General features: G+C 38.9%; 1 long non-coding RNA gene across 1 annotated transcript in view; it reads left to right on the top strand.

Annotated features, from left to right (window-relative positions):
• The first annotated feature begins 1738 nt into the window (after positions 1-1738).
• The window catches only part of LOC137075655 (uncharacterized), a 68798-nt gene continuing 46281 nt past the window's right edge, over positions 1739-24255 (top strand). The window contains exon 1 of the long non-coding RNA XR_010905077.1: positions 1739-1949. This is a non-coding gene — a long non-coding RNA (uncharacterized lncRNA). The remainder of the gene's footprint in view (positions 1950-24255) is intronic.

Raw genomic sequence — 24255 nt, forward strand, 5'->3', positions numbered from 1 at the left:
CTCAGTGACAGACAGTACTCTCAGTGGGATTATCCTACTCTTGACCGCTCCCAATCGGTGAGATCGCTGTGGGTTTGTGATTACTGTGCGCTTCACACTTTTGTCCGACAGCTGCCCACATCCTGCCCCAGCATCATGCTGAGCTTCTCAGGGTGCCGTCACTCCCAGTCCATTAGGAAGGGAGTTGCTCATCCTGACTGAAGTCAAGCAGTGTGAAAATACTTCTCTGGGTGGTGTTGTATTATCAGAACAAGAGGTGGGGACACTTTTGGGGCCAGCCAAGAGTTAAAGTGCTTCGGTTTATGTCATTTTTTAATGTTTAATGTGATGCCATTCAAAGGAAACACATGAAACGCATTTCTCTTGAACGAGGGCCATCTGAGAGTCAGAATCATCTTATCCTGTTGGGGAATGTTTTTGTTTCCATAATTTAAGCTGTGCACATACGCCGATAAGAGTTATTGGACCCCGCAGCAAAGTTTGATCTGATATTCGACACACTGTGCTGCAAACACAAAAAAAACGAGGCGTACTGCCTATGTATAATCAATGCAATGGCTGAAATGCAATCTGATATTAACTGTAGGTCATTTCGTTCTTCACAGAATAAATGCATAAATGTGTTTGGCTCCGTTATTCTGCCTCTGGCTTTACTTTTTTTATCTATCTATCTATCTATCTATCTATCTATCTATCTATCTATCTATCTATCTATCTATCTATCTATCTATCTATCTATCTATCTATCTATCTATCTATCTATCTATCTATCTATCTATCTATCTATCTATCTATCTATCTATCTATCTATCTATCTATCTATCTATCTATCTATCTAATCATCTCCCTCCCTCCATCCATCCGTGTGTGTGCGTGCCTTCGTTCGATCTAATGTATCCATCCACAAATTCTACAAACCTTAAAACGTAATTTTTTTTCTAGAACTTTTAATCAAGACTTTCCCACATTCCAAAATTCAAAGTTTGCCTTTAAAAGCAGTGTGAATATGAAAAGCTTGTATATTAATTTCAAATGATTTCAATCCTAACATTCAAATTGCAATACTTAATCCTGTTTGCTACATAAGTTAATATTTAGGAATTAATTCGTAATCCAAAATGCATTTTTAATTCCATCCTAAATGCCGCTCAATCCTGGTGGTCACTATAAACCTTTGTTGTATGGAAAAAAGAACAGCATTTGAGTTTGCAATAACATGAGGGTGAGTGAATAATGTCTGATTTTTGGGAGAACTATTCCTTTAAGTAAATCACTGGTGTTGGCTTTGATGAGTAGGATTTAAAGCATTCATCTGTGGTTTGCCAGCGAGGGAACAGATTCTGTTGGGGAGCATTGAGAGCACAGAAGCGTTCTCTCAAGCACTTGATGTTGATTATGATCTATCATTTGCTCAATTTATCACTCTGGTCACATTAGTCATATCGCTCCTTTTTGGCAATGTGGCTATGATAAATCGCATTCGTCAGAAGTAAACAAGGGCAGGATGGGGTTGAGGCCTGTTCCATCCCTCTCTACATTTCCAGATCTTTCTGCTTCCTTAATCAGAGATTTGAAACAGGTGTCCTTTCCAGTTAAAACTGTTTTTCTTCTCCTTTTTATGAAACATGCTTGTTGCATAATGAGAAGCACATTTATCGCATTACTGATTTGTTCTTCTTTTTATTGGATGTAAGGTTTTTTCTTTCTTTCACTTTTCCTGGCAGGTTGTGATGCTGGACCGCTCTTATCAAGCTAAATAACACCTGGAGGGAAACTTTTAACACACTTCACTTAGCTCGATCCTCATCAAATCTAAACGTGTCTGGCACAAAGAGTCTGTCTTCTGGATCCTTCTTTGCCGAGCCATGAGTCTATTAATGGCACTCCAAGGAAAACAGGTTTGGAGACCAAACAGGAAAGCGCTGGATTTGTACCAGTTTCTATGGCAGGTGAGTCAGTAATTTAGCATTCGCTTTATGAGTTGTGGCATGGGCTCTGGAGCCTCAATTACACATGGGGTAAAAGACCAGGACCATATGTGTTCTTTTATACTGTACATTATATAGTTATACTTTTATATTATTTTGCCATCATTTTGTAAAAACAACAAGTAATGAGAGGTTGTGCTTTACAATTATTTTACAGTGACATTATAGGAGCTAATTGCTTTCATTAAGGTTAGCTCTGCAGTTACTGTAAATGTTCAATTAAATACTATATGACATCAAAGTAATCTTTTAGTATCTTGAAAGGCTGACAGAATGCTCTAAAAGCAGTTTAACTATTAAAAATTTAATAAAAAAAGATTGTTTGCCTACAGTCAAACCAAAATCTATTCAGACACCTTCATCATTCTCACTTTATCAGTTTATTCACTATACTTTAGAAAATGGTAATAAAATATGACGAGTTTAGAGATAAACTGTCAGAACAAATTCATCTTGATAATGTCATAAAACTTTGATAGAAAGTAATGGATATAGTATGTAATGTAATGTATAGATGGTATGTAATGGATTATGATCAACCAATCAGTTGTCAGCTCTGGTGACTACCTCGAAACTCTTCGGAGCTGCCATTTTCTTAAATGAGCGGCAATGTTTCAAATGAGCTTCTAACGCTAGACAAACGCCTTTATTTTCAACACGATCACCTTGTACCCAAACCATTTCGAAACTGAGGAGCCATTTGTCCTCCGATTACAAACAAGCTCCTCGGCGCCGCGTTTGTGGGAATCATGTTTGCGCTGTAGAGGATTTTAAAAAAGTGACGTGAGTGAGCCATCCCTACTACACAATCACGGGGAAGATGGCGTAAACAGAATAAGAACATGGATACATCATGCGTTGTTAACACTGTGCAGGCTGCTGGTGGTTTAATGGTGTGGGGGATGTTTTCTTGGCACACTTTAGGCCCCTTAGTGCCAATTGGGCATCATTTAAATGCCACAGCCTACCTGAGCATTGTTTCTGACCATGTCCATCCCTTTGTGACCACCATGTACCCATCCTCTGATGGCTACTTCCAGCAGAAAAATGCACCATGTCACAAAGCTTGAATAATTTAAAATTGGTTTCTTGAACATGACAATGAGTTCACTGTACTAAAATGGCCCCCAGAGTCACCAGATCTCAACCCAAAAGAGCAAATTTGGAATGTGTTGGAACAGGAGCTTTGTGGCCTGGATGTACATCCCACAAATCTCCATCAACTGCAAGATACTATCCTATCAATTTGGGCCAACATTTCTAAAGAATGCTTTCAGCACCTTGTTGAATCAATGCCACATAAAATGAAGACAGTTCTGAAGGCGAAAGGGGGTCAAACACAGTATTAGTATGGTGTTCCTAATAATCCCTTAGGTGAGTGTATTTTATTCACAATAGAATATAGATAACATATTAAATAATGAAAGTGAGACATTTTGAAATGGCATGCCAAATATTGGCTCATTTTGGATTTCATGAGAGCTACACATTACAAAAAAGTTGGGACAGGTAGCAATAAGAGGCCGCAAAAGTTAAATGTACAGTGGGTACGGAAAGTATTCAGAACCCCTACAATTTTTCACTATTTGTTATATTGTAGCCATTTGCTAAAATCATTTACGTTATTTTTTTCTCATTAATGTAAACACACCACTACCATATTGGCAGAAACACAGAATTGTTGAAATTTTTGCAGATTTATTAAAAAAGAAAAACTACTATTTAACTCAGGCGCTGTCCATTTCTTCTGTTCATCCTTGAGATGGTTTGACTACTTCATTTGAGTCCAGCTGTGTTTGATCATACTGATTGGACTTGATTAGGAAAGCCACACACCTGTCTATATAAGACCTTACAGCTCACAGCGCATGTCAGAGCAAATGACAATCAGGAGGTCAAAGGAACTGCCTGAAGAGCTCAGAGACAGAATTGTGGCAAGACACAGCTCTGGCCATAGTTACAAAAAAATGTGGTTCCTAAGAGCACAGTGGCCTCCGTAATCCTTAAATGGAAGACGTTTGGGATGACCAGAACCCTTAGAGCTGGCCGTCCGGGCAAACTAAGCTATAGAAGAGCCTTGGTGAGAGAGATAAAGAAGAACCCAAAGATCACTGTGGCTGACCTCCAGAGATGGAGTCGGAGATGGGAGAAAGTGGTAGAAAGTCAACCATCACTGCAGCCCTCCACCAGTCGGGACTTTATGGCAGAGTGGCCTGCCGGAAGCCTCTCCTCAGTGCAAGACACATGAAAGTTTGCTAAATAGATAAAAAACGCCTGAAAGTCTCCAAGATAGTAAAAAATAAGATTCTCTGGTCTGATGAGACCAAAAAAAACAACTTTTTGGCTTTAATTCTAAGTAGTATGTGTGGAGAAAAAAAATCACCTGTGTAATACAGTCCCAACAGTGAAGCATGGTGGTGGCAGCATTATGCTGTGAAGGGGGGTCTTTTTTTAGCTGCAGGGACAGGACGACTGATTGCAATCAAGGGAAGGATTAATGTGGCCAAGAACAGGGATAACCTGGATGAAAACCTTCTCCAGAGCACACAGCTAAAATAACGAAGGAGTAGCTTCACAACAACTCAGTGACTCTTCTTGAATGGCCAATCCAGAGCCCTTACTTAAACCCAATTGAGCATCTCTGGAGAGACCTGAAAATGTCTGTTCACCAACGTTTACCATCCAACCTGACAGAGCTGGAGAGGATCTGCAAGGAGGAATGGCGTGTGTTTCAAGTACAATTACAAAGCAATTCATTGGTTTTGTTTAACTCTGAAACAATTTTCGAGTTTGCGTTGTGGTAAAAATAGCTACGGGTAGCGCCAGCTGATTGAGTAGTGCAACCACTCTACGTCATCAACCTAGAACGCAAACAAAATGGCGCCGCCCATGGTCCAAATATAAAATCGATTTTTTTAAATAATGTAGATCTTTCATGGGTTTTCTACTACATATTTCAGTAAGAGACATTGTTAATGTTATATTAAGCCATACAAGTCTCAACACCATGGGATCCCTTTAAAATGCTTAAGGTGCCCTCAACACAGTTTCTCTCTGTTGTCATATTTTACTATTCATGTGTTCAGGTGGAAAAATACTTTCATGTACTGTGAAACCAATATAGTTTTGAAAAATATTGTGATATAAATTTTTGGTCATACTGCCCAGCACTACTCTATAGTACATAATATCCAAAGATTAAGGGTGCGTTCACACTTGTAGTTCGGTTCGTTTGGTTCGTTTGGTCCGGACCAAAAAACAAAAACAAACATAATAGTCCTGGTCCGCTTAGCGTTCACACGGGCATTTTTAACAGCGAACCTAAAGTTACCGAACCAAAGGCACAGGGAGACGCTCACAACCTGATTGGTCGGCTTATATGACGTAGGAGCTCGCTTACCGAACATTCAGAACAATGCTGTGTGCGGATTACACGCGCGGGCATTTTATGCGTGTACATGGTATTATTTTTTACCAGAGAACTCATGAAGAGCTCATGAAATGTTCAAAACATTCAAAACAACGCTGTGTGCTGGATTAAACGCGATCATTTTATGCGTGTAACACATTTGGCATTATTTCTTACCAGAGAACTCATGAAGAGCTCATGAAATGTTCAAAACAACGCTGTGTGCTGGATTAAACGCGATCATTTTATGCGTGTACATGTGGCATTATTTTTACCCGCTGAGAACTCATGAAGAGCTCATAAAATGTTCAAAACATTCAAAACAGCAGCAGGATTCCCTCCGTTGTGCAGAACAGAGACGGCCGCTGTCGTCTGCACCTGCTAATAATGGGCAACACAGGAACTTTGATGAGAAGAGCCAGGTATGCTTTTTGTGTGTTTTAGCATTTTCGAAACATGCTCGTCTGACCAAATATTGATGATCGAGGCTCTTCCTCGTTGCTCCAGGTTTGCCCTCTAATGTTAAAGTTACTCATTTTGGATACACCGATCTTTCCGCGTCGTCAAATCAGCTGCATTATGCGTCGCATCTTGTGACATTACGTCCGGTTTTTGGTCCGTTTACATGTCTTTGGTCCGTGTTGCGTTCATATATCAATCGAACCGCACCAGAGTTCGTTTGGAAGCGGACCGAGACCCATCTTTTTAGCGGTCTCGGTCCGCTTGTTTGGTGCGCACCAGGGTTCGGATGGCAGCGTTCACATATGTTCAAATGAACCGCACTAACCGAGCAACCGCACCAGGGTTCGTTTTAATCGAACCAAACATGACAAGTGTGAACGCACCCTTAGAGAATCTGGAACAATCTGTGTGCGTAAGGGTCAAGGCCAGAAAACCATACTGGGTGCCTGTGATCTTCGTGCCCTTAGACAGCACTGCATTACTTACAAGTATTATAGTATACAAGTAGTGTAATGTAAAATGTAATCACAACATGGGCTCAGGAATCCTTACAGAAAACATTGTCGGTAAACACAATCCACCGTGCCATTCGCTGTTGCTGGCTAAAACTCTATAGGTCAAAAATGAAGCTATATCTAAACATGATCCAGAAGCGCAGACGTTTTCTCTGGGCAAAGACTCATAAAACTGTTCTGTAGTCATATTAATCAAAATTTGCAGTTCTTTTTGGAAAACTGGGACGCAATGTCATCCAAACTAAAGAGGACAAGTACAACCCAAGTTTTTATCAACGCTTAGTTCAGAAGCCTGCATCTCTGATGGTATGGGGTTGCATGAGTGTGTGTGGCATGGGCACACATCTGGAAAGGCACCATCAATGCTGAAAGCTATATCCAAGTTCTTGAGCAACATGTGCTCCCATCCAGACGTTGTCTCTTTCAGGGAAGACCTTGCATTTTCCATCATGACAATGCCAGACCTCAAACTGCATCAATTACAACATCATAGCTGTGTAGATGAAGGATCTGGGTACTGAAATGGCCAGCCTGCAGTCCAGATCTTTCACCCATAGAAAACATTTGGTGCATCATAAATAGGAAGATGCTGCAAAGAGGACCTAAGACAGTTGAGCAACTAGAAGACAAGAATGGCACAACATTCCTATTCCTAAACTTGAGCAACTTGTCTCCTCAGTCCCCAGACGTTTGCTGACTGTTATAAAAAGAAGAGCGGATGCCATACAGTGGTCAACATGGCCTTGTCCCAAATTTTTTGAGATGTGTTGATGCCATGAAATTTAAAATCAATGTATTTTTCCCTTAAAATTATATATTTTCTCAGTTTAAACATTTGATATGTCACCTATGTTGAATTCTGAATAAAATATCGAAATTTGAAACTTCCACATCATTGCATTCTGTTTTAATTTACAATTTGTACAGTGTCCCAACTTTTTCGGAATGTGGTTTGTAACTCTTGGTGAGTAAAGGGTGTGTAAATCTTGGGCTGATTTTAATTTTTGGGTGAACTATCCCTTTAATGATGCATATCGAGACAAACATCTCTACTATTGTTCATACTGAGGGTTAGGGGTTTAAACATATTAAACTTTGACTAATGTTAATATTAAGAATTAAACTCACATTACTCATTGTATGGTAGTTAATGGTTTATTTTCAAACTTTAATCTTAATTTTAAAAAGTAGAAAGCCAAACACAGGTAGCTCACAACAAAGTTTGATTTTAGTCTGTACATTCAGTGCTTCAGGCTGTATTATTCGCAGTAGTTTGAACTTAAGTGTTCCAAAAAAACCTGATGTCCTGACCTAATGTCTGAGTAATATCAATTAAGCGCTGCCTTGCGAGCACTGTAATAGCTTGCGAATCAAATGCAATGCAGACGGAGCGAGTTGTGTGGTATCATGCGAATCCAGTGCAAGGGATCCCTCCATCAACACGTGGAGGAGAACAGAACAGGTGGCCTTCAGCCAGAGGGGATTTGGAAGCACTCACAGAAACACCCCTCTCATTCATCTCACTGCACATACTGTTCTTGGTTTAGTTTTTCACCTCAGACTGCACAGGTTCCTGTTCTCACTTCAAAAAAAGAAATAAGTACTTTGCCCAACTTAAAACAGAGAATGTAATTGAGTCCCTCCTCTCCCGCTATTAATGCACTATACACGTAAGAATAATAAACCATCTAAAATGTTTTAAATAATCATACTACTAAATTTTTATATGATTTGGTGATTTAAATTATGTTTGCGCTATCACTGTAAGGAGTGTCGCTTTAAATGGTGTTTGCTCTTTGACTTTGAGGAGTGTTATTCCAGACGAATGCAATCCGTCACAGTTCTAATTGCAAGAAAGAGTGTGTCAAAATGACTTCCTAAACTGTACATTTTTAGCTTATATAAAAAATGTAATTCTGCATGTACTCACTCTCATGTTGTTTTCGTGTGTCTCACACTCATTTGAACGTCCGTTTTTGCTACAGTATGCGATTCATGGTAAATCTGATAATCAGATAGTCATTGTGTCTCTTCAGAAGACTTTTGGATTTGGATTAGAAACTCGATTAGTTATTTTTACAATGCTTTTATGACATTTTTTGGATCTTTTTGATCCAAAGTTCCACTGGCTTGATGCCTTAAGCGTCAATACTTTATGATGCCCGCGGCACTGGGAATGGACTTAAATGGAGGGACAAAAATCGCAGGTTTTATAACAAATATCTTCATTTGTGTTCAGAAGCTAAACGAAAAAACATATAGGCTGAGTGCATGGCTTCTGTGCTATTTTGCGTGCATTCGACCATTCAGCGTACTGCTGTCACAGGAAGCAGACAAACTGGCTAAACCAACCGTCTGCTAGCTGTCTCACATCACCAAAGTCAGCTAAATCCCAGCACATAGAGACTCTTTTACCTAGATATTATCACATAGAGACTGTGTCTGTTCCCCGAATTAGTAAATACAAAAAAACATCTAAACCATTCAACAGTAAAAATTTAATTGATGTCCAACAAATAAACAACAGATATAATACAGATGAACAATTGATAAAGCTTGGCTTGCTGAATATTTGATCCCTTTCTCCAAAAACGCTTATTGTTAATGATATGATTTTAGAGCATAGCTTAGATGTGCTGTGTTTGACAGAAACCTGGCTAAAACCTGACGATTACATTACTTTAAATGAGTGCAACCCCCGAGATTATTGTTATAAACATGAGCCACACCTGAAAGGTAAAGGGGGAGGTGTTGCTGTAATTTATAATAATATTTTCAGTATTTCTCAGAAGTCTAGTTTCAAATATTATTCTTTTGAAGTTTTGGTGCTTTATGTAACGCTGTGTAGTGTAAATGATAAAAATCCCGTTTGACATTTGTGTTGGCTACTGTATACAGGCCACCAGGGCACAATACAGACTTTATCAAAGAATTTGCTGGTTTTGTATGAGAGTTAGTATTAGCTGTAGATAAAGTACTAATTGTTGGTGATTTTAATATCCATGTAGACAATGAAAAAGACGCATTGGGATTGGCATTTAGAGACATTCTAAACTCTATTGGAGTTAGACAACACGTATCGGGACCCACTCATCACCTTAATCATACTTTAGATCTAATAATGTCACATGGAATAAATGTTGATACTGTTAAAATTCTGCAGCAGAGCGATGACATCTCAGATCATTACCTAATATCATGTATACTTAATTTACCTAAGGCTGCAAAGCCATCCCCCTGCTTCAAATATGGCAGAACGATAACCGCTGTGACTAAAGATTGCTTTGTACATAAACTTCCTCATCAGTTCCATCTCCTCAGAATTACAGATAGCCAAGAGGAACTTGATGTTGCAACAGAAACTATTGACTCTCTCTTTACTAGCACTTTAGACATAGTTGCTCCCCGGCGCTTAAAGAAGATTAAAGCAAATAATCCAACGCCGTGGTACAACGAGCACACTCAGGCCCTTAAAACAGCAGCCAGAAAAAGGGAGCGCAGCTGGAAGAAAACAAAACTGGAGGATTTTCGCAATTTGTGGAAAGAGAGCATGATTGCATATATAAAGGCCATAAAAACTGCTAGATCTGCTTATTTCTCAACTCTTTTAGAAGAAAACAAACACAACCCTAGGTATTTATTCGATACAGTGGCTAAATTATCAAAAAATAAAGCTTCAGCTTCTGACATTTGTAAACAACACGGCAGTAATGACTTTATGAACTTCTTTACTAGTAAGATTGATAATATTAGGAATAAAATTATAAACATGCAGCCGTCTACTACAGTATCACTTCAGACAGAGCATTGTAGTGTCACCGAGGAAAAATTACACACATTCACTGCTATTAGGAGGAGAAGAATTGGCTAAACTTGTTAAATCATCAAAATGTATGAACATGTATGCTTGACCCTTTACCGACTAGGCTACTAAAAGAGATGCTTTTAGAGCTCATAGGTCCTCTGCTTATTATTATTAATTCATCCTTGACATTAGGATATGTACCGAAAACTTTTAAGTTGGCTATAATTAAACCACTTATTAAAAAAACGCAACTTGATCCTAAAGAATTAGTCAATTACAGGCCAATCTCGAATCTACCGTTTCTATCAAAAATACTAGAAAAGGCTGTGTCATCACAATTATGTTCCTTTTTAGAAAGAAATTGTATATGTGAGGGTTTCCAGTCAGGATTTAGACCGTATCATAGTACTGAGACTGCTCTAATTAGAGTTACAAATGATTTACTCTTATCATCTGATTGTGGTTGTATCTCTCTATTACTGTTACTCAATCTTAGCGCTGCATTCGATACTATCGATCACAATACTCTTCTGAATAGAATCGAAAATTATGTTGGCGTTAGTGGAACTGCTTTGGCATGGTTTAAATCGTACTTATCTGACCGTTATCAGTTTGTAGCAGTAAATGAAGAGATGTCACACCGTTCACAAGTTCAGTATGGAGTACCGCAAGGCTCAGTGTTAGGACCGTTGCTTTTCAGCCTGTATATGCTACCACTGGGAGACATCATTAGGAAGCATGGCGTTAGTTTTCATTGTTATGCTGACGATACTCAGCTCTATATTTCCTCACGCCCTGATGAAGCTTACCAATTCACAAGATTAACGGAATGCATGGCTGATATAAAAAAATTGGATGAATAGTAATTTCCTGCAACTTAATTCAGATAAAACTGAATTTTTAATTATTGGACAGAAAAGCTCGACAAGTAGTAACCTAGAATACTGTCTAACACTTGATGACTGCTCTGTCAAGCCCTCATCGTCAGTGAAGAACCTGGGTGTGCTCTTTGATACCAATCTTTCATTGTAAAATGAAACCATGGTAAAACCGCATTCTACCATCTTAAAAATAAATGTCCTTCTCAAAAAATTAGCATATGTGATAAAAGTTCATTATTTTCCATAATGTAATGATAAAAATTAAACTTTCATATATTTTAGATTCATTGCACACCAACTGAAATATTTGAGGTCTTTTATTGTTTTAATACTGAAGATTTTGGCAAACAGCTCATGAAAACCAAAAATCTCAAAAAAGTAGCATTTCATGAAAAGGTTCTCTAAACGAGCTATTAACCTAATCATCTGAATCAACTAATTAACTCTAAACACCTGCAAAAGATTCCTGAGGCTTTTAAAAACTTCATTACTCAAAACCGCAATCATGGGTAAGACTGCCGACCCGACCCTGTCCAGAAGGCCATCATTACCCTCAAGCGAGAGGGTAAGACACAGAAAGACATTTCTGAATGAATAGGCTGTTCCCAGAGTGCTGTATCAAGGCACCTCAGTGGGAAGTCTGTGGGAAGGAAAAAGTGTGGCAAAAAACGCTGCACAACGAGAAGAGGTGACTGGACCCTGAGGAAGATTATGGAGAAGGACTGATTCCAGACCTTGGGGGACCTGCGGAAGCAGTGGACTGAGTCTGGAGTAGAAACATCCAGAGCCACCGTGCACAGGCGTGTGCAGGAAATGGGCTACAGGTGCCGCATTCCCCAGGTCAAGCCACTTTGGGCTACAGAGAAGCAGCACTGGACTGTTGCTCAGTGGTCCAAAGTACTTTTTTCGGATGAAAGCAAATTTTGCATGTCATTCGGAAATCAAGGTGCCAGAGTCTGGAGGAAGACTGGGGAGAAGGAAATGCCAAAATGCCTGAAGTCCAGTGTCAAGTACCCACAGTCAGTGATGGTCTGGGGTGCCATGTCAGCTGCTGGTGTTGGTCCACTGTGTTTTATCAAGGGCAGCGTCAATGCAGCTAGCTATCAGGAGATTTTGGAGCACTTCATGCTTCCATCTGCTGAAAAGCTTTATGGAGATGAAGATTTCGTTTTTCAGCATGACCTGGCACCTGCTCACAGTGCCAAAACCACTGGTAAATGGTTTACTGACCATGGTATTTCTGTGCTCAATTGGCCTGCCAACTCTCCTGACCTGAACCCCATAGAGAATCTGTGGGATATTATGAAGAGAAAGTTGAGAGACGCAAGACCCAACACTCTGGATGAGCTTAAGGCCGCTAACGAAGCATCCTGGGCCTCCATAATGCCACGCCGCATTGAAGCATTAATTTCTGCAAAAGGATTCCCGACCAAGTATTTAGTGCATAACTGAACATAATTATTTGAAGGTTAACTTTTTTTGTATTAAAAACACTTTTTCTTTTATTGGTCGGATGAATATGCTAATGTTTTTAGATAGGAATTTTGGGTTTTCATGAGCTGTATGCCAAAATCATCAGTATTAAAACAATAAAAGGCCTGAAATGTTTCAGTTGGTGTGCAATGAATCTAAAATATATGAAAGTTTAATTTTTATCATTACATTATAGAAAATAGTGAACTTTTATCACGTATTCTAATTTTTTGAGAAGGACCTGTATATCTAAATTACGGCACATGCTTTCAATGCAAAATGCTGAACAGTTAGTACATGCGTTCATGAGCTCAAGGCTAGATTATTGTAATGCTCTACTGGGTGGTTGCCCTGCTCGCTTAATAAACAAACTCCAGCTAGTCCAAAATGCAGCAGCTCAAGTTCTTACTAGAACCAGGAAGTATGATCATATTAGCCCAGTTCTGTCAACACTGCACTGGTCCCTATTAAACATCGCATACATTTTAAAATCTTACTTATTACTTACAAAGCACTAAATGGTTTAGCTCCCCAGTACTTAAGCGAACTCTTAACACATTATACTCCATCACGTCTATTGCGGTCTCAAAACTCTGGCCAGTAGATAATACCTAGAATATCTAAATCAACTGCAGGTGGTCGATCCTTTTCCTATTTAGCACCTAAACTCTGGAACAGTCTTCCTAGCATTGTTCGGGAAGCAGACACACTCTGTCAGTTTAAATCTAGACTAAAAACACATCTCTTTACTATGGCATACACATAGCACATTTTTAACTTTCATTATTCAAATCAATTGACTGATTGTTAGGCTGCATTAACTAGGTCAGCCGGAACCGGGAACACTTCCCCCCACCTGATGTACTCTTTATATCATAAAGTGAGTGGCATCTACGCTAATGTTGGTCTCTCTGTTTATCCCGAGGTTTGCTGCAGTCGGCCGTGTGTGTGTGTGTGTGTGTGTGTGTGTGTGTGTGTGTGTGTGAGTGTGACCAACGCATCCTGGAGTGTCTGCTGAGACCGTGTCAATTGGTGTCTCCTCTGAATTTGCCTCACCGGCACGTCATGCTCAAAAACCCGTCTCGGGCGCAATAATTCTGATCTTTCATGTATTCATACACCTGTAATGTTGCCAGAATAATAATCATACACGGTGTGATATGCCAGAGGAGGCCAGAGGAGAACTGGCACCCCGACTGAGTCTGGTTTCTCCCAAGGTTTATTTTTCTCCATCATGCCCTGATGGAGTTTTGGTTCCTTGCCACTGTCGCCTTTGGCTTGGCTTGCTCAGTTGGGGACACTAAAATTATGATCAAAGTTATTCAACTAATTATACAAATACAATTTATGAAGTAGGTTTTAATTAATTCTATAAACTATAATACAGATCTGCCAACATTTTCGCTATATGATAAATTAAAATAAGCTGATAACATCACTGTTTTCTCCAGAACGACTGTACAGCCAAATCTAATTTTGTTGCAATATTATCCTGTTTAACACTGTGAAGCTGCTTTGACACAATCGTGATTGTAAAAGCGCTATATAAATAAAGTTGATTGATTGATTGATTGATTGATTGATTGATTGATTGATTGATTTATTGATTGATTGATTGATTGATTGATTGATTGATTGATTGATTGATTGATTGATTGATTGATTGATTGACAGTGTAACATGATCTAAGCACGCAGAATAATAGGCTATACATTTTTTGTTGTTGTTTTTTTTTAATCACGGCTTTGAACAATTACATAATCGTATCCATAATCGTAATTGCGATTATAAATTTAATTGTGCAGCCCTAGGCCTATTCTTATTAATTTAATTTAAGTTGCTAAACAGTTTAAAGTTAACCAAACAACATGGAAGAATTATTTATAAATAAACATTTCATTATTTCATTATGAATTCAATAATTATTTAAATTATGTAGTCATGCCTAAACTAAAATGCACAACCTCTTGTGTATGTATGTATGTATGTATTTTATTATTTATTTATTTTAATTATTTATTTATTTGAAGCTTTTATGACCCAAGTCACCAAAAACATACATGCTAAATTAATGGTGTGTAATAGTTGGTCTTAAAATGTTACGTCCTTTATATTCAAGCACAGCATTATTTCAACATTTGAAATTAAATTTAAGAGCTGCGTAATAACTTGACTTCCCTAATGTGCCTCTTCAGCATTTAGCGTTCAGAAAGAGCAGTTTTGGCTTGCATGGTTTGCTTCTGATATTTCCAGCAGTCAAGCTGTGGAGAAAACTATGACAAAGCTTATAAGCAAACGTTCTTGGCCAGTTATTATGGCTATACCTCTTTCTGTTTATGCTCTGCTTACATCAACAATTACAGCATATTTGTTCAAAATCCATACAGGATGGCAAACATGCTAGCTCATACTTTCCCCTCCTCTCAGAATCGCTGCCAGACCTCACACTTTGTAACTTACTGTTGACTCGGCTAGCTCCGATCACTCACCTCATCAAAGTATAACTTTCATTATGTTTTGAGTTATTACTACTGTGCTCATTAATTGTAACCCCCGGCTCTTTTAATAGCACTGAGATTCATTATTGTTCAATGTAATATGCCCAGAGCCTGAACGATGCACTTTCCTCTACAAGAAGATTCAAATTTATAGTTATTGTCAAAAAAGAAAAGGAAGAAAGCAAAAACCTGGCATCTGTTCTTTTTGGGAGTGGTGTGGTAGACTTTCCCTAATTCATCATGGCCCTTTCATGTATTACATACTAAGTTCATAGAAAAATAAAAAAACGATGGCTACACCTTCTACAAGGAAAAATTCCTTCAGCAGAGCGAATATTGGCCAGCCCTTCCTTTCACGCTCCTCTATGCCAGATTCACAGAGCTCTCATGCAAAAAGAGCTGGCTTGGACAGACTCTAGGCTCTTTCATCTCAACCCTGCAATATATTTAATTACTCACCTAAATATACATTTGAAATAGGGGTGTGACATGACCAAAGAGAGATGTGGCCCAGCCTGGCTGAGAATTTGACAGGCGTCCAGACATTAAATGGATCAATAAGAGTCTCTGTCAGTTAATGTAACTACCAGCTCGCTGTCAGATGAACCCAGAGGTTAATGACTGACTGCTCCTAAATCCTAAAGGCGGATTAAGGCTGCACGATTAATCGAAATTCAACCGCAATCACGGTTTGTCTTATGTGCGATTATGAAAGCGTAAAGGGGTCATATCAACTTTCCCTTGGGTTTTGATATGTAAAAGGTTATGGTAATGTAAGAATATCCTGTAAGTTTTAGAGCTGAAAACGTCCTTGTTAGTCAAAGAAAAGCTTTTATAGACAACAGGCCCAGAAAACGATCAATTTCAGAATATGCATCACCTTGACATCATGTGGTGAAACACCGCCTCTACAGAATAATAAGCATGCCTAATTCAGAAGCCCCGCCCACTGACTTGTGGATCTGTTTGGCTCGTGCTAGCCAGCAACAACAACCATGCTGAATAGGATAGCAGGATATTGAGCTATTCCTGGTTGTGGAAGAACAGTCGCTGCATAAGCTTCCTTCTGATTCTAATATTCGAAATGTGTGGTTGAACTTTATTTTTAATGAAGTTCCAGCTGAGGTGGGAAGACATCGTGTTCACTTAATTTCACTGTGGAATCATTGTAAACAAGATACAGGTTGAGCTGGATTTGCAGACATATTGAGATTAAAACACAATTTTGTGCCTTCTATATTGGATCCGACAGGAATGGTGCAACACACTTGTGTGAGTAAAATATGTTTTTATTATGTGATTGTATCGCATTGATACAGCTCGTTTTGATTATGTGTACGTGTCTTAGCACAAGAACAAACCTTAGCACGCTGTCACAGGCTGGAGAATCCTTTATTTGTTGGTTCATTGTGATTCGGGATCAGAGTCAGACATGGGGTGGCAGTGGCTCAGTGGTTCATGTCAGTTGGCTACAAACTGGAATAGTGTTGTCACAATACCAAAATTATGACTTCGATATGATACCAAACTAAAATACCTTGATACCGATAGTAAATCGATACCACGGTGAAGCCAAACAGCAAAAAAACAAAAAACAAACAAACAAAAAAAACAGTAAATGTAATTGATTAATTTGACGACAGAATTTAGTCATTGTTTTATTTTGTTACTAAAAATTCACTTGGCCAGCATGTTCCTGCCCTGGTTTTTGACTATTCCCTCCTCTTATTGCTATAATAACTTAATGCTAGCGTGAACATCCTTACAAAGAGAGATCACATTATCAATCATGTTATCATTCACTAACCTTTCACTTCTCAACAGTTTCAGATGACCAAAAATCTTATTTCATGATGAGTAATTCTATATTTTTTAAATGTAATTTTATAATTAGAATATAGATTTTTAATTCTATCTTTGGTTTTAAAAATAAGCAAAAAATGCAAATTACAAACAAAATGACAAAAACACTTATTTTTCAGCTACATTAGGTTCATTTAACAGTAGCACGTCAATAAGGAAATTAAATAATCAAATATAAAACTACTTAGTCTTCACTCTATAATTTAACTATACACTGATTCTTAATAAATATATTGTAGTTATTTAGCCAAGCATGCGGTGGTTTTCTATTTTTCATTGTTGTTTGATTAACATTAATCACACAGAACGTTAGGTCCAGCTTAAAGGGGGGGTGAAATGCTGTTTCATGCATACTGATCTTTTTACACTGTTAAAGACTTGGAATCCCATACTAAACATAGACAAAGTTTCAAAAGTTAAGGTGGACGTTTGATGGGAGTATTTCTTTGTCAAAAATACTACTTCCGGTTAGTCATAAGTTTCGGCAAGTTTTTTGAGATCATGCGTCCCCATTGACGTTAGTGGGGGCGGAATTTCCTTGTATGGGCCTTACGGACAATTCTACCGGAAGCGCGTGAGAGAGAGCGAGGGAGAGAGCGAAAGCAACAGGCTACGCCCATCAAAGCGCTGGCTTGTAGGATGCTAAACAGGTGATATAACCAGTAGCTACTGACTTACCCACTGATAGGCCGGCGGTCGATCTGTATTAGCACTTTCCTCACGCGACGGGCGAATCACTTTCCTCACAGAGCGACTCACTTTCCTCACGCGGCAGGCGAATCACTTTCCTCACTGAGCGAATCACTTTCCTCACCGAGCGACTCACTTTCCTCACGCGGCGGGCGAATCACTTTCCTCACTGAGCGAATCACTTTCCTCACAGAGCGAATCACTTTCCTCACAGAGCGACTCACTTTCCTCACGCGGCGGGCGAATCCCTTTCCTCACTGAGCGAATCACTTTCCTCACAGAGCGAATCACTTTCCTCACGCGGCGGGCGAATCACTTTCCTCACTGAGCGAATCACTTTCCTCACAGAGCGACTCACTTTCCTCACTGCAGCGCGCTGCTGCACACGTCATTATTTAGCTCCACTCACACGACACGCCCCCACCCGCTCGGCTTTTTTCGGAAAGACTCGGAACAGCGCATCTGTCTTTACCTGAGTACTCGCCAGACCGTGCATTTTTACATATTTTTGACCATTCAAACCCAAACAATAATCCGGACGATTCGTTTTTATAGTATTCTATACAGTGACGAAGTCTATGTCAATAGGCACTGCATTATAATATATTTTATTATTATGAAAATACCCGTGAAGGTTTGAAGAACTCAAATACACCATATATTGTCTCAGTCATGTGTTTATTGTCTTTAATCATGTTTAATCAAAGTGTTTCTATCTTCTTTTTATTTAACTCAGCTACACAGCACTAGCTTCACATTCGGGATTGCCTGAAAACATCATTATATTACTTTCTGCTAGTTTCTGCTTGAGGGTGCCCTCTGGCCTCCAGTATTAATGAAACATGAGTGTGTTTAGTGCCCAGCAGTGCTCACACAGTCCCATTTTTTTGGGTAAAAAATAGGAACAATCATACTTCTCTAAATAAATATATATGAAAATCAATATGTTTTTTCTCCAGTGTACAGTACATAAGGATTTATTCCCCCACAGTGGATGCATAAGAGGTTCATATGTTTTATAATATAGAGAATAATCGCAATTAGATATTTCCCCCAAATTGTGCAGCCCTAACATGGATAATGCCAGACAGGACGTGTACTGTCATGAACAGAGGAAGAAACAAGACAGATTTTAACCTGGTGAGACAAACTATATGGATAGGAAAGGGAAAATAATAGAGGAATATTAATGTGAAATATGAGGCTTTTGGACTCTCCTGCCAGTATATTTCTGGGAATGCAAGTTTTCCTTTGGACAGAGGAAAAAGAAAAGGAAAAATTATACTTTCAGAACAGTCAGAAGAGATTTGGCCTGATAAGATAAATTAATTAGAAAACTACTTGAGTTGTGTATATCTTTTATATTGTTATTATTTTGAAATACTTTATCCTATCCCAGTTTCTTTGTTTCGAGACAATATATATATATATATATATATATATATATATATATATATATATATATATATATATATATATATATATATATATATATATATATATATATATATATATATATGTATATATGTACATATGTATATGTATATATGTGTGTGAAACTTATTTAGCACCTTATTTATTGTATATATATATATATATATATATATATATATATTTATTTTTATTTTCAATCCAGAAAAAAAAGAGCATAAATGAACTACTAAAGCGGTGTTTTAGCCTTATGTTATCGTTCTCCAGCAACTTATTTATTGTGTTAAATGCAACAATCTATTTATTCAACATAAGTGTCTTTTGATATAAAAAACAAATTGAGTAGCCTATTTGTAAACTGTTCTTATACAGTGGGTACAGAAAGTATTCAGACCCCCTTACATTTTTCAGTTTTGTTATATTGCAGCCATTTGCTAAAATCATGCTAAAATCAAGTTTTTTCTCATTAAAACACAGAAATGTTGACATTTTTGCAGATTTATTCAAAATTGAAATATCACCTGGTTCTATTCAGAACCTTTGCTGTGACACTCATACATTTAACTCGGGTGCTGTCCATTTCTATACCTATACAGATAGTTCTATACCTTCATTTGAGTCCAGCTGTGTTTGATTATACTGATTGGACTTGATTAGGAAAGCCACACACCTGTCTATATAAGACCTTACAGCTCATAGCGCATGTCAGAGCAAATGACGATCATGAGGTCAAAGGAACTGCCTGAAGAGCTCAGAGACAGAATTGTGGCAAGGCAGCTCTGGCCAAGATTACAAGAAAAAAATCTACTGCACTTAAAATTTCCTAAGAGCACAGTGGCCTCCATAATCCTTAAATTTGGGATGACCAGAACCCTTCCTAGATCTGGCTGCCCAGCCAAACTGAGGTATTTGTGGAGAAGAGCCTTGGTGAGAGAGGCAAAGAAGAACCCAAAGATCACTGTGGCTGAGCTTCAGAGATGCAGTCGGGAGATGGGAGAAAGTTGTAGAAAGTCGACCATCACTACAGCCCTCCACCATTTGGGGCTTTATGCTAGAGTGGCCTGCCGGAAGCCTTTTCTCAGGGCAAGTCACATGAAAGCCTGCATGGAGTTTGTGTCGATGGTGAGAAATAAGATTCTCTGGTCTGATGAGACAAAGATAGAACTTTTTGGCCTTAATTCTAAGCAATATGTGTGGAGAAAACCACCCACTGCTCATCACCTGTCCAATAAAGTCCCAACGGTGAAGCGTGGTGGTAGCAGTATCATGCTGTGGGTTTTTTTTTCAGCTGCAGGGACATGACGAATCATTATCTTTCCCTTGACCTTGCAATCAAGGGAAAGATAAATGCGGCCAAGTAAATGAGTTAGTTATGAGTTAGAATAAATTAGTTATTTTTATTTATTTATTTAATTAATTAATTATTAAATTATCTCTTGACTATATTCTGGCCCGCCATCTAATGGCAAATTTTTTTTGGCCTGTGGCCAAATATACTTGGCGGCCCCTGCTCTAGATTCTGCAGGCTGGGAGTTTTTAAAGGGGGGGTGAAACACTCAGTTTCAGTCAGTGTCATGTCAATCTTGAGTACCTATAGAGTAGCATTGCATCCTGCATATCTCCGAAAAGTCTTTATTTTTTTTATAATTATATAAGAAAGATGCGCTGTTCCGAGTCTTTCCGAAGCAGCAGCAAAAAACGACTAGAGCAGGACGTCTCTATGTGGTACAAGTTATACACTAACTATATAATATGCTTAGCGACTTGTGTTATTTACATTTTTACACTTGAATTATATCGTCGTATTTTTGTCTTTGAAGGTGTACATGTGGGAAGTGCAGTTGTGCACGTGTGTGTGTGTGTTTACGCGTGGTTTGTGTAGACAATTGTAGTAAGCGGACTGGTTTTGCACGGCAGGCTAGTGTTTACATAGAAAGACACGGAATAGTAGCACATTTGAATGAAGAAGCGCGCTTATTTAGTTCAACATATTTCCCCACTCTTTGTGTATTGTTGTTTGGAGTGCTTTTACAATACACAAACATAAAGTTACACATATAGTGGCCAGCTAAACAAATGTACACGCACTACACATCGCATGCTCCATTGATCAATTAACTATACGTGATCATGTTTGGGCTACTTGATGGGCATAGGCAAAAACACAGACATTTGAAGCAGTCTCACTCACCGCCTGCGGTTCTAACGTTGGGACCTTTATCGTTGGGACTGCTCCATCCTTCAGCATTAGGCGATCGGAAAATCCGGCGTCGAGCTGGGCCTTGTTTATGAAACAGTCGGCACCGAAATGCAGTGAACAGACATAAACCTTTGCGCAACTCAGTTGCTGATCCGGAAAAGCATATTCCATCCACTGTTGCCTTAACGCTGGGTTTTTTGGCAATCTGTACAGGACTGTCTTGGTCTGGCAACCAAAAACGCACTTTTTTTGGTGACATTGTTAATTTCTTGAAGTCACATCACCTGTGCAGCGCAGCCTACGAGCCCCGCTTTGATGGGCGTAGCCTGTTGCTTTCGCTCTCTCTCTCTCTCTCTCTCTCTCTCTCTCTCTCTCTCTCTCTCTCTCTCTCTCTCTCTCTCACGCTCTTCCGGTAGAATTGTCCGTACGGCCCATACAAGGAAATTCCGACCTTTTAACGTCAAGTGGACCCATGATCGAAAAAAACTTGCCGAAACTTATGACTAACCGGAAGTAGTATTTTTGACAAATACTCCCATCAAACATCCACCTTAACTTTTGAAACTTTGTCTATGTTTAGTATGGGATTCCAAGTCTTTAACAGTGTAAAAAGATCAGTATGCATGAAACAGCATTTCACCCCCCCCTTTAACTCAATCTACTTCAAGTCACGTCATTCTCTATAGCCTCCTTCAGACTGTCAGACTGAAATCAGAACTGTCAAAACAATTTTGTTTTGAGTTACATGTGTAAAATTAAATCCTATACTGAAATCCTACTGGAAATCAGGTTCAGTCTGAGTACTTTGATCAGATTTTGCGTGTTTATGTGACTTTCTCACGCCACGTGAAGCATAAATGCCAGATATTGTTATAGAAAACAGGCTGAAAGTTGCTTCAGAAACAAGGTTGTGTTGTGGCAAAGTTCTGGTCAAGCAGGAAATGAAAATACAGAATGTTTTGAAACCGGCTGAAACGACAAAGCTGAATGAAGCCACAAATACCAGCCTCATACGGTTCTGCTACTGCCTCGGAAGAAGCAGTAGTGCAGTGTGCGGCGGCTGCACAATGACATGTTGTAAATGAGACATTTGTATTGCAAACCTCTCCAAGTGGCAGTTGTTGTTGCTGCTACTTTTGGCATAGAAACCAATGCAGGTATTCAGATCTGAACAGTTGCATTACACTGTGTGGACGGTCAAACAGATCAGATTCCTAAAAATGGTATTTGGGCTGACAGTAGAGGTGTTCGATTCCAGGTTTTTTGGAGTCGACTCCGATTCCCGATTCTACTGTAGGAGTCTACGGAATTGACTCCTCGACTCCATTTACTTTACATTAAAACGGGGTCAGAAATAATAAAAAATTGCAGTTGTTACACTCTTAAATCCCCCCCCCCCCCCAACACAAATCCTTAAAGGTCCCATTCTTCGCGTGTTTTCGAAGCTTTGATTATGTTTACAGTGTGCAATATAACATGAGTTCATGTTTCGCGTGTAAAAAAACACAGTATTTTTCACACAATTTACTTATCTGTACAGCGCTGTTTCCTCTGTCCTAAAAACGGATGATTGTTTCTCTGTCCTAAAAAAAAAAAAAACAGTTTCCTCTGTCCTAAAAACCTGATTGGACAGCAGCTTAGCGCACTTTGCCCGGAAAGGTCCCGCCTCTTACCATAACGGGGAGATGTAAGCGCTGAATGTGCTCTTCTCCACGTGAGAGTGCAACAAGACCACGCCCCCTTTTTTGCGTGTTCTTGTGGGCGGAGGGTTAGTCAACAAACGGTTCTAGTGACGTCATTACATCCCTGCACTTCCTGCTGTAGTCCAAACCGGCCGTTCGCTGTAGGCTTTGAAAGGTAACTTCTGTTAAATAAAATATCACGCTTGGCATTGAACTTTGAGCTTAATATATTTTACAGGTATTATTTATGCTCTAACAGCAACATTACACACTAACTAAAGTTTGAAAGATGGAATCGTGAAGAACGGGACCTTTAAAATCCCCTTATTAAAACACTTTTAGCGTGGCGGTCAAAAATGTGTCCAATTTAGCAATGACTTGATGAGTGGTCTTGCTATCTAGCTGTTGCCAATGCCTAATTTACTGAGGGAAAAGTCACAAAAACAGCTGTTGTCGAGTGATAGCGCTAAATGCACGTGATGTCATTCTTAAAAGGTGAGTTAAAGATACTAAATACTAAAATACATACAAAAATGTATTCCTTTATTCTTGATTTTTTTTAATGGTTAGTTTAATGATTATGAACACAAGGTTGAAAACCAAATCTATACCTATATTTACATTTAGATTTACATTTATGCATTTAGCAGATGCTTTTATCCAAAGCGACTTACAACTCAGGAGTACAGGAAGTGATCCGTCAAGAAGAGGCAAAGAAACACAAAAAGTGCCCAAAATACCAAGATTTGTACACTGCTCAGAGTAGCAAAGACCAGAAATGGAAAGAAGAAAGGAGAAATAGAGGGGGAACGAGTTTTTCTTTTTTTTTATGTAAGATTAAGTGCTCATGGAAGAGATGAGTTTTTACCTGTCTTTTGAAAGAAGCGAGTGATTCTGTTGTGCGTATGGGGGACGGAAGATCGTTCCACCAACCAGGAACAATGAAGGAAAAAGTTCTAGAGAGGGATTTCATGCCTCTCTGGCATATTAAATATTGCAATATATAATGAAATATTTATTGCATTAATATACCATCAATTAAACTAAAGCTAGCATAGAGAAAGCATTTGCATAATTACAAATGAAAGTCACTATGACTTCTCTATTTCTAAAGTGAGCTGCATTACATGTAGGATAAATGTGTGTGTGACAAAGTTTCTGCGACAGCTATCTGATGCGGTGTACTATGTAAGTGTCTGATTTCCTCGCTTCATTTCATTCTCTCCTTGCTTATATACTGCACTCAACTGCCATGAACCATATAAGGATTAGAGAATCTGTTAACAAGCGAGTGATTTCAGACACAGCAACAGAGTCGACACTGAGAGTCGATTCCAGTGCTGGAGTCGACACCGGCT

Source organism: Pseudorasbora parva, chromosome 5 (assembly GCF_024679245.1).
Source record: "Pseudorasbora parva isolate DD20220531a chromosome 5, ASM2467924v1, whole genome shotgun sequence".
In the NCBI taxonomy this organism is placed as follows: Eukaryota; Metazoa; Chordata; class Actinopteri; order Cypriniformes; family Gobionidae; genus Pseudorasbora; species Pseudorasbora parva.